This window comes from Anguilla rostrata, chromosome 3 (assembly GCF_018555375.3).
Source record: "Anguilla rostrata isolate EN2019 chromosome 3, ASM1855537v3, whole genome shotgun sequence".
Classification (NCBI taxonomy): Eukaryota; Metazoa; Chordata; class Actinopteri; order Anguilliformes; family Anguillidae; genus Anguilla; species Anguilla rostrata.
Genome location: NC_057935.1, coordinates 57,839,265 through 57,851,460, shown reverse-complemented (window position 1 = coordinate 57,851,460; position 12,196 = coordinate 57,839,265). Strand labels below are relative to the sequence as shown.

The 12,196-nt window shown below is 40.9% G+C and overlaps 1 long non-coding RNA gene across 7 annotated transcripts in view; it reads right to left on the bottom strand.

Moving 5' to 3' along the window:
- The window catches only part of LOC135251312 (uncharacterized), a 71,211-nt gene that overhangs the window by 37,552 nt on the left and 21,463 nt on the right, over window positions 1–12,196 (bottom strand). The window contains exon 1 of one of the 7 annotated variants that reach the window (XR_010329121.1): window positions 3,013–3,263. The exons of the other annotated variants lie outside the window; for them this stretch is intronic. This is a non-coding gene — a long non-coding RNA (uncharacterized LOC135251312). Of the gene's footprint in view, window positions 1–3,012; window positions 3,264–12,196 lie in introns of those variants that run through there. 7 annotated transcript variants of the gene reach the window in all.

The following is a 12,196-nucleotide window of genomic DNA, read 5'->3' as shown; positions in this document are numbered from 1 at the left end:
ACCCGTATGCAAATCGCCTCTCGCACGACCAAGGGTTCGACCGCCTGCCCCGGCAGTTTCTGTACCGTGTAATCCTCACTGCTCTCCCTCACCTGAATAAAGTGGAAAGACACAACATATGGAGTGCGGATTGCCCGCCCGCCTTTAAATAAATTTTAAAAACCCACCCATCCCCTGAAAATGCACCAATCTCTCAGCCTGTTGTGTGGGTAGCATTGCGCATCTGCATTCAACTTAACCAGCCACTGTAATCCAGTGCCCAGTGAACAGGACCAGCCCAGGTGTGCACTATCAAGCGTACTTGCAGCTACTATGACATCACAGCCAGTATGACATCACAGTCACTGGCCTCTGTACCCACACGACAAACATCCACAGGCACACTGAGCAGCCTGTAAACATCACAGAAGTGCCTTTCTCCAGTTGTCGATTCCCACGTACGGTACACACACCGACCAAACCTGAACGATGCGGAAACGCGAGGGCCTCCCTGTGTCCACAGCCACGTTCAACGCCATTACTACTAAGCACATGACGATGTGTAGTTTACATTGTGCTTCACAACACAGCGGCGGGAACCAGGGTCACAAAGCAATAATGGACTGCGGGTAGAAGACCTGAACACTAACATTTTCATGGACTGCACATTATTTTTTCACTGAATGATCGAGAGAGTGTTGCTAACAACAAATCTGACCAATCACACTTATGTTGGTGTTTCTGTGTATAAAGCCACATTCTTCAAAGAAAACACAGCATGCAATAATTATGCCTAAATTATGGTTCTTTCCATCCAAAAACTGTCACCAAGAGTTACAAGGAGTTAAAATCATTTCTGGTGAACAGTTATTAATCTTATACTAATTATAACGGTTTCCTGTCAGATGACAGCATGCCCTTTTGTCAACTTCCCTAGTAAGTCGTAGAAGGAAAAAGTAAGTATATTGCGGTTCATTCATCGATATTAACAGAATAACACCAACTATAAGTTAGAAGACGAACAGGACACGGAAATGCCGTTAGTATTTTCCATATTGCATGATACAGCTCGCGCAAATACTAATTCTGCCGTTCGCCAAAACACGTGACACCCAAGAACAGACCAATCCGGTAGAAACGTTTCTTTTAACCATTTCCACGCAGCTCGAATTCGTACATCAATAGCGCAATTATAACAATTATATAATGCATAGCTGTGCAGCAAATGTACATTTCCCAGCTTATTAAAATCTACGTCTCACGACACATGTATATAATTTTCGTAAGGCCCCCATATCACCAAGATTCATGCTGACAGCATCGCGTATTTACATCGCGGTTTGAATGGAGACAACCTCCGGCTGAAACGGTTCAAATTCGACTCGTTTTCCACACGTCTTTTGACAGGCATTCCGGGCCATGTGTCCGGATTGCCAGACAGTACTTAAAAACCCTACTCGCCCACCGGATTGTCTTCATCGGCATTTGTTGGTGCTTTAAAACGGACATTGCCTCTCGCATCTTCCCTTAACCCTCTCTGCCTCTTCCCCCCGCTTCCTTGATTCTCTGCGCGCCGGTGGCGGTTCCTCAGAAGTCCTCAGAATTAGTTTATACATTCGGTTCTCTAGCTTTATGATATCACATAAACTCATACAGCTAGATAACCAAAGAGAAAAACTAACCCACGTCTCTTAAAGGGGCCGCCGCGCGCCAGATGCTGCTTCTGTTGTGGTCACATGGAGCCATTACACCCCGCTTCGTGCGGTTCCTGCGCGAGCCCACACACACACTGTAGTGTCAGACTGGATTACGGGTGGCTGGCCTGCTCGCCTGTACGCATGCATCTGCTCATTAATTTGATATTCGGCATTTGGAAATCTACCATCGAAGCACTGATGGTATTTATGTTTACGCATATAGAAGTGGGTGATTCATAAAAGCTGATGCTGCCAATGGTTAGGCCAAAGATCTCTCTCTCTCTCTCTTTCTCTCTCTCACACACATGCACATGCACACACACACACACTCTCTCGTTCCCTATCTTCAGAATTGAGACAACATACAATATGATGAAATGTAACACATGACTCTGAAGTTCAACAACTCTGTCACGTGTCATCAGTTAGGTTTTCAGAGGTTAGTTGCAGGCTACACTTGGGAAACCTATCCTCCAAGATGATCCAAATTGCCCACATCCAGCATTCAAGTACAAGGAGGCGTATAGTTTATCTCCCACTTGTCCATTTAAAGACAGGATCACACATCAAGTTCCACTAGAGATGTTTATTAGACAGTCTTATTTCAGTCGATTCCGCCACAAAATGAAGTCCAGTCGGCACGAGCACTGGGTGAGAAAACAAGATCCGGTACAGAGACTTCCTGCTCGGATACACTACCAAAACGGCGATCCAAGCAACATGAACGTGTTTAAATGTCAGTTCCAATCGACCCACTTCGAAAGACGACAAAAACGGACACGAATGTTGGAGCGAGTTAACGGCTGCACGACAAGGACATTCGCTCTTTAGTAAATGAACTTCGGTGAAGTTCAAACGGTTACTACACGTCATAGCCTCCAAATCAGCTACAAACCCTCACATATTATTACCAAGTAAATCAAATACTCCACATTAACACCTGATTACTTACAGATTACTGTGTAGATTGTCTAGGAAAATTTTACGCAACACGAAGACACCCGGATAAGAGAGATAACCTTGTGTCGCTAGTAGGACAGCGTTAAATTAAACTTAACACGCGTCTTTTGGGGTCTTTAAAAGTTACAAATTGCCCCATAAACTACAACCCTACGTTTACGAAGTTGTTACGCCACTCACTTCACATTCTAAAACGTATGGAAGACTTGCAATATTAGCAGCATACCAATTCTGACAATGCTACTCTAATAAAACATTTTATTTATATTTGTATTTAAATCTTCCCCCTAATAACATTTGAAGATATGGCTATTTTCATTGCAATGAAACCAGCGTTGACACATTTAGAGAAACAAATACTCAGAATGCTACTCACAGTGGCAGTTCCGCACTCGCACTCCCCCGTTCTTCCGAAATAAAGATTAACTTGTTTTGGTAAAGTCTCTCAAAACTTGTCCGTAGTTGGTCCAAAAACCTCTATGAATGTGTGATCACCAGAAGTCCTTTGTGCTGACAGTCCAAAAGTTGGTGTAAAAACAACAGAAAAACAGCGAAATAACCACAATCCTGCCTTTCAAGGCTGACGCTGACGACCATAAAAGCGCCACGGATCTGTATAAACGCACACAATCTGTTTAAAACGCAAGCATCCCTACCCTCCCCCCCCCTTATCCCCCATCCCAGCCGCCGGCCCCAGGAACATACGCGCGCACAAGTACGCACACACACACTCCCTTTCTGTGTGTGTGTGTGTGTATGTGTGTGTCTTTCTCACGCGCGCGCGCACACACACACACACTCAGACAGACGCAGACACTGGTCCACGCGGACAGGAGCTTCAGGGGGGCTGCGACAGACTCCCAGGGGGCGCAGGGGGTCACGTCGTCAATGGGACCGTGACGTCACAGACATTGGACAAGCTCATTCACGCGCTCGAGCAAACGCTGAGATGCACGGCTGCGACAAAGCACTCTGCATATCTACAGGCTCAGGGATGGCTCAAAATTATCCACAGCGTTCCACGGGTCATCACAATCAACATCAGTCGCGCGGATTCTAACACGGAGCATTTCAAAACAAAAGCAATTTTTTAATAGTGGCCTAACAATTGCGTGATATGGACAACACAGACATAAATAATCAATATTTTATTGTATTAGCCATTACATTATGGTTTGAATAGAATTAACCAAATGGAAAACACTGTGCATAGTTTCCGTTAAAGCAAATACTAAATATCGTTATTATCATGTAGGCCCTTTTCAAAAAGATAGACGCGGATCCACTACAACAGCCGGAGATTATTTGGAAGACAATTCACTAGATTAGCTCTCCATTTATTTTCCATGTGGATATTTTAAAGCTGGAGCCAAAGAGCACTTTGACATATAACCCTGAGACGTTCCATGTAAAAACTGACAAGAGGCCACCTGCGATAGAGGGCGTATTTATAGGCTACCATTATGAACTAGACTGCGTCTGCGTAGGAATATAACGTCAGCGATTTAAATCCTATTGTAGCCAAACCGCGCACGTGGCAGAGGCGAGGCGTCATTGCCGTAAGTGGGCGCCTAAAAACAGGAGGAATGGTATCGCGTGCTTGTACCGGAGATCGTTGCCCAAGCCTTCGCATGCACGGCCTTGGCGAACAGGCCTTTCCATTGCTACTGACTCTTGATCTCAACCAAAACGTGTCAGCCTACTTAGATTAAAGCCGGCCGAGATCCCAGTCTCATCCTACATCCTACTGCAGTTCCTGCGAGGCTCATTATTGCATCTAATATGCATTTAAGTTATCCATTATTCGGAGTTAACCTTGGTTTTTGCGCCAAATGGACAATATTCCATAAATAGGGCATATCGTTCAAAAGATGACAAATTGTTTAGTTTAAATGTTTTCCTTTTTATGTGACTGCAATTATTGAACATATATACTTATTAATCCCTTTAGAAGCATTATATCAATCCTGTGGTTAAATTTCAACATGGCCGCCATCGTTTCTCTCTCTTTTTAAATGAAATTACACTGTTACGAAAAATACTTTAATATACTAGAAATATTACCATCGCTTTCGTGTCCTCTCGTCTTTGAATCTTAATATATCCTCGCAGTTACTATTACTAAAGGGAGCCAAATTCTACAAGATTTTCCTTTTCCTGTGATTCTGAGACCACGTGATGCTTTATTTTCATTCGAGAGCAGTGTCTACAGTCCTGTTTGCCTGGCACAATGAATGTGAATATCAATGTGTGTATGTGTGTGCATATATACGTGTGCCTCTCTCTCTCGCTCTCTCACTCTGTGTGTGTGCGTGTGTGTGTGTATGTGCGTGCGCGTGAATCCTACTACGAGAGACTGTACTGTTTATCCACAGTGGATGATTTACTCATTTACAGTTATTAATTAATACTTCCGTATAATGAGCAAGCGTCAGACGTTCTCCGTCAAATCTTGCAACACTAATGACACAAGATAATATTTCAGAAGGATAGAACCCAAGACAGTCTAAAATCTATAGGCCACCGGATAGCTACTGCTAAAATCAAGGACAATCAATTTCTAATATGCTATATATCATATGATACATTAAGAGTTGTATGTAATATTGCAGTGGCTAAATATTAAGAGCTGCATGTAATATCGCAGTAGCTAAAGCTAATTTAAAGCCTTTTTGCAATCAAAAATATACTTGATAAGCAGAACATTTTAGTTGTTTGTTCAGGACATAGAGACAGATTTACTCTTCTCATGGTAATTAAAACAAAGTCGAAACGCTATACACTCATTAGTAATAAAAGGCTTCTTTTAATGCACACTGATAAACTGCAGGAATCTGAGCAGGCCAGGCACGGATACGCGCGCACTCGCAAACAAATACAAATAAAATGGAGGGAGGGAAGATGAGGTAATACGCACAGATATTATGATTGGACAATCCCTCCCAGCCATTCTGACTTCCTTCATTTTAATATAATGGATTAATCCCCCACTTTATATTCAAAAATGGAATCTTCCAGTACATGATACAAAAAGGCCCCCATACACCGGAATGCACCAACTCAACGGGGAGAAAAACAGGTAATCCATATATATACCGTGATCCTGAATTTATTTTTTCTATTGTGTAGGATTTTAAACATTTCTTTGAACTGTATCGTGCGCTGTTAGCATTATAATGACAAAATAATATCGCAGGTTCTTGTTTGTTGATATTTAAGCATTACTAGCTCGAGGTCGGCCTACCTTTATCTCGACCCAGGTAACAATGTGTTCGCGTCATTATACATTAGCAGTTTAAAGCAAGAATAATGCAAACTGCAGTTCGGCTTGGTCGCAGAGCTAACGCGTAAAAAAAATAAAAATAAAAAAACATTGCAATGGGCTGCAATTTCTTTTTTGCCGGGTGCAAAACCGTCAGGCACACCATGCACCCATAAACGGACATATTGAAAAACAGCACGCGACAGACAAACAGAAGATGGCTAAAAATCCACAGTAACCTTGGAGATTAATGGTACAGACGTAAATTAACGTGCATGCTAATTCTGAGTTCCTGCACAAAGCAGCTGTCAAAAACAGTAACAGTCGCGCGTTGAAAATACATCAAATCAACCTAAAGTGAATTCACAAGTAACCTATGATAAGAGGGCAATGCGTCCTATTGCCAAACAAGACATTCGCTACAGCATATTCCTTTCAGCAATACACGGACCCTATATATAGATTTACAGTGGCCGTATAGGCCGCACATATCAGACGAATTACTGACACAAAATAACCACTGCAGTAGCATGAAGGTTAAACCACGCTCAGAAAAAATGCCTTTTTGTGCAAAATATGTGCGTAGGCCCTCAGAAACGAGTTAATCTGTTTATATATTAGATGATATATTATTTAATCCATGTATGATTGTAGTGATTTAGCATTTTCATTGTAATAATAATCATTAGGACAAAACAGAATAAAGATAATGTGGTATTTGTAATGTACTGGTAATACAGCTTCCAGTACTTTTGCACTACATACTGTTGAGCTTTACATAGGCAGTAATTACACTGGTATTTTGAGATGATGTAGTTTGCATTTTTAACAAAATGGATAAACAGTTCAACAGGCCTGCTCTATTTTTATCGCGGAATAAAAATAAGACACTGGCGCAGTTTTGGCTCCCAGCACAATTCTATTTGATAAACAGTATTCACGTGGCCATTTTGAAATGTAAAAATGTTTAACGGTCCAAGGCTTGGGTTACAGTAGGGTAATACAAATAAAACGAGCATTCTGTTTTGAATTTAGGAACTTATTCCAAGCCATTTTTAAAAAAATCAAATATCTTTTGTGATGTTAAGAATTGGAGAAGGGGTTTTTATATTTTAAACGAGCAGATAATCAAGTAATTGTGTGTATATGTGTGGGCAGAATTAAGAGAACCCATATATATTATATTTATAACAGCACTTCTAATTTTGAGTAGAATCAGATTTTTTTTTTTTGAGAAGGTTCTCGTTGAAAGTTCTAATTCTGTTATTTACATACAAAATAATGCAGGAGCGGCAAAATAGATTGGATGAGACTTTACAACTGATATGAAGGACCACATAGTCGAGAGTTGGTATTTTCAGTTTAATGACTTAGTATCCATCAATACTTATTTTATTATATAAGGAGTATTATTATTATTATTATTATTATTATTATGATGTCATAATAATAAGACTGCAATTGCCACATATCATAGTATTTACAAATTATAAAAATGTTGAAATCAGAATACTCATGCTTATTCCAAATGTACTTTGTCTAGGTTTCTTTTTTAATCATCGTTTCAAAAATGAAAACAAACCAAAACATGAGGCTTTAAACCTTAAATTATTATTATTTTTAAAATTATATTTCCTCTCGAAGTAGGCTAACCGAAGAATAGTCAGCTCACATTTTTTAATTCACATTTTTCCCCCGCTCGTTATAGACACGCGACAGTTTACAAAATAGCGCTACTTTGGCCTCAATTTTTTAAAATCTATATGCATATTAATCAAGCACATTTTAAACGAAACTGTCGTCCGCAATATCATGGCCCTGATGTTATCCAAGGCCAGGGGGACTGGCACCCACAATTGGCTGTCTCTGTGCACGCGCTACTCGGTGTGACTCACCTACCTAAAGGTTCTACATACATTCTATCCATTACAATCCGCTCTCATAACCCCTGCATAGTTTGTTAGCATCCAGTCAACCAATGAGGAGTGGAGTGCACAGACAGCGATTCGCTTACAGAAGATATGACTGGCTCCGTGCCACGACAGGGGCCGAATCAGAAGCCGCACGTTTATGACTCTGGGCAAATCTGGCAAAATGTGGTTGGCTTATTGTTAGTACCTCGTGCATAAGGAAAGTAGAGCTTCTGAAACGTTTTTAAATTACTTATTTTCTCTCTTGAAAAAATAAATAAATAAATAATAATAATAATAATACAACGAAAACATGGGATATAATATTTTTTTCTTAAAGCTGTTCTTAAGTTCTGTAGCTTCATATATCCTCGCTCATTCAGGAAACGCAATAGCATATCATTAGAGCAGTGCTATTCAATACTAATTATGAAGAGATGACACGTAGTAGAACTTGAGAAGCAGCCGAAACAAAATGAACGGATATGTACGGTATGTGTTCTTATCGTCACATGCGTGTCTAGGCCTACAGATTATTTTTTTAAAAATCACAACTATGATGGGTAGCCATTTTAACAAATCCACTTCAACCATGACCGTTACATGAGAACAACTACGAATAATGCTAGCCGCTAACAGTTTCTAATGTCCTGCTAATACTAATACTAAAACGGAGGCACATAAAGAATATGCCCAATAAAGATCAAACATTGAGGTGGCACACATTTTTATTTTTTAACTTTTGTATTTGGATGTACTCCAAACAAATCATTTAAGAGACAATAAAACGAACTCACGTGCTCAAAACTGAATTACATTTATACTTTGACTATACTAAAACTATGAAGATTGTTTATAATCATGACCTGAAAATCACACGAGCTATGATAACGCAACACAGCCAATTATAATTGGGTCAACCGTATAGCATCGCACAATAAGTGAAAAATAAGTTTGCCCTCATTTAAAATTTCCACGCCCCACACATTGTTGCACATCTTCCGTATAGCAAACGCAATTTAACGCATTTTTAAGCAAAGCAAGTTATAGCCAAGGAACAAATAGGCGACATTTTTTTCAACTTTTTTGTCCATACACACACACTGCACTGTGTAAGTATTTGGACAGCACCAGAATTTCTGTTTTTTTGGCTCTGTACTCCAGCAGATTGGATTTGAAATGTAACAATGAATACGGGGTTAAAGCACAGACTGTCAGAATGAATTTGAGGGTATTTACATCCATATTGGGTGACCTGTGTAGGAATTACAGCTATTTTTACACACACACACACACACACACACACACACACTATTTTAGGGGAGCAAGTAACTGGTCAAATTAACATAGTATGAGATAAGTCATCATATTTAGTACCAGGCTGCAAATCCTTTGCATTCGATAACTGCCTGAAACCCACAGATGTGATCAGATGCCTGGTATCTTCACTGGCAATGCTCTGCCAGGCCTGTATTGCAGCCATCTTCAGTTCCTGTTTGTCTCTGGGGCGTGTTACCCCGAGTCTCGTCTTCAGCAGGCGAAACTTGGCCAATCAGGAACATTCCACTTTTCGGCTCTTGGAAAAACTCCTCGGCTGGATTACGGCTGGGGTCATTGTCCTGTCCTGTCACAAGGCGAAGCACTGTCCGAAGCGTTTTGAGGCATTTGGTTGGATCTGAGCAGCAGATTTTTCTGTACGTGCTTGCCCAAGCCATTGCACTACCTCCACCAAGTTTCACAGATGGGGAGGAGGGGTGCTTTGGATTATGAGCAGTTCCTTTCTTTCTGCACACTTCCCTTCATTCCCTCACTTTGGTACAGGTTAATACTCCTCTCATCTGTCCATCAGATTTTGTTCCAGAACTCAGCAGTTTTTTTTTTAAATGTAGGTTTTTAGCAAACTCTGACCTGGCCGTTCTGTTCTTGAGGCTCACCTGTAGTTTGCATCTTGCAGTGGGACCCTCAGAGGTTACGCTGCTGTAGTCTTCTCTTTATTTTTTTGTCTTCAGCACATCTATGCCCAGAGCGTTCTTGGTCTGTTTGACAGTGGGGAAAAGGAGTCTTCACAGTTGAAAGCACTCTCTGATCGTCCATAACAGGTGTCCTCTGTCCTCTTCGGCCATGTGTCTGATTCTGATTGGTCCGCCTTGTGACGGCTTGCCGCACTGGAACGTCTTTGGTCCCCTTGACCAGCAACAGGCCCAAGATGCAAACACCACGCCTAGAATCAACCCCGAGACCTTTTGTCAGCTTTTTTCGCCCGTGAACCAATGACGCAAGGACACAGAGCTACAGCAGAGCAGCCAATAGTCCGATTACCTTTGGCCCAGTAAAATGAGGTAACCACGTGTACAAAGGCTGTAATTCGTACAAGGATAACCCGATATGGACGTAAATGTCCTCAAAATAAAAATTAAAACTCATTGTCTGCACTTTGACCTCATATTCAGAGTTTCATTTAAAATCCTACTTCCTGGAGTGGGTTACCATGCCAAAAAAACAAAAACTGTCACTGTCCAAATACGTACACACTTGCTTAACTATATGCGTACACACACACACACAGACGCATGCACGCACACAAGCACAATCACATGCACATACACACACACACAGGCATGCACACATAAGCACACTCACAAACACACAGACGCACACAAACATACACACATGCACACACACACAAAAAAAACACAAAACATATTTTCAAAATACATACATATCATATGGAAACTATGATCGAAGGTCCAATCCATTTAATAGTACACTTTCACGTGATATTCAAAGATCGGATTTATGATATAACTTGCTATCTTTTATTGTTTTTGTTCAGTCCAACACAATCACAGCAGGAGCTGTCAGTTTGTGACACAGAGATGGGAACTTCTCACAAGTAAAATTAAGTAATTGTACAGTCTGCTTGTCTGTAATCTCTCAAACACCACACACTCTCTCTCTCGCTGTGCACTTCCTGTTTGGACAGAGAAATGACAGCTCTTGATAGCATGGCCTAATGGACTATTCCAAACGTCTATCGCTCCACTCGTGTTAATAGGACATCGTCTGGAATAACGGCGAATCTATCTTCGTTCTGAGAAACGTTAAACTGGCAAGGACGGTCTGGACCCTGTTGCCGAACGCAAACAGTTTCGTAGCGGTTCGATGGCTGTACGGAGAACCCGCACGTGCGCTACCCTTCATAAACCAACCGTTTTTTGTGTTGTATTTCTCTCAGCGTGCGGATTTATAGCCCTGGTGGGAAGTCAAAGAATCCAAATCATCTTCCTGTTAAAATGACACCATATTCTGTCAGAGAAATTGTAATAGGCCTATGTGGTAGTCTAGTCATAAAAAACATTAAATTCTTTTCAAACAGGTTAGACACTAAAAAGAAAATATATACGTGTAGCCTATGTATTGTGTGCGTGTGTGTGTGTGTGTGTGTGTGTGTATGTAGTAAGACTAACGCTACGAGGAACAATAATGATGTGTCAGCTATAGAAAGGCAGTCTACCTCGATGAACTGAGCCCGCATCTCCATGATTCTGAACGATAGATAGAGATTCGTATGTGCGTCTCTGTCCATGGTGCTGAAACACTGTTAGTTTCTTCAACATGCCACGGAGGTAATTTAGATTTTACGTTTGTAAATATTATGTTGTTGCTGAGGTCAAATCCAGTTTCATACAGCGTATGAATGTAGAGCTTTGTTTCAGTAGCCTAACTTTCGTGTAACTTAGTCACTGATACAGCGACACGACCTAGGCCGTCGCAGTAGCCTACACAGAGTAACGAATCCTGCGTTAAAAACGAAAACGAGTTATCCGGAAAGTTTCAAACTTCTATCCGATTGGTTTCTGATGAAAACTGTCAGAATATTCTTTATTTATTTATTTTGCATGTTATTGTGCAATACGAAAATCCGTGTTTTAGCGACGAACGAGCAACGTAAGAAAATTGTTTCCAAAATCAATAAAACAAAATTGTCTCAAAAAAAATGTCAACTTCCATAAGTAGACTGTGGTTTTCGTCTGTAATTTTAAGTTGGGAAACTAGGAAGCGTGTGTGTGTGCGCGTGTGTGTTTACGTGTATGTGTACAAATGACCCTCTAATAATACAGTGAGTGGAGTTTCTCTTTGGAGGTATGAGCTTGTGTCTGTCGCCAAAAACAGGGCGGGGAAGGAATGAATGGAATAGCAAGCGTCCGATCTTTACAATCCAAGCAAAATGTTTCCTTACAAATACACCTTTCCAACTGTACACAAAACAGCTACAGGTAGGGCACATTAGGTAACACTGAATGGTGTTCCTCACTGCGAGACAAACGCCACTACACACACACACACGTTTTTTTAGTGTACACTATTAACAACCACTTACATTATTT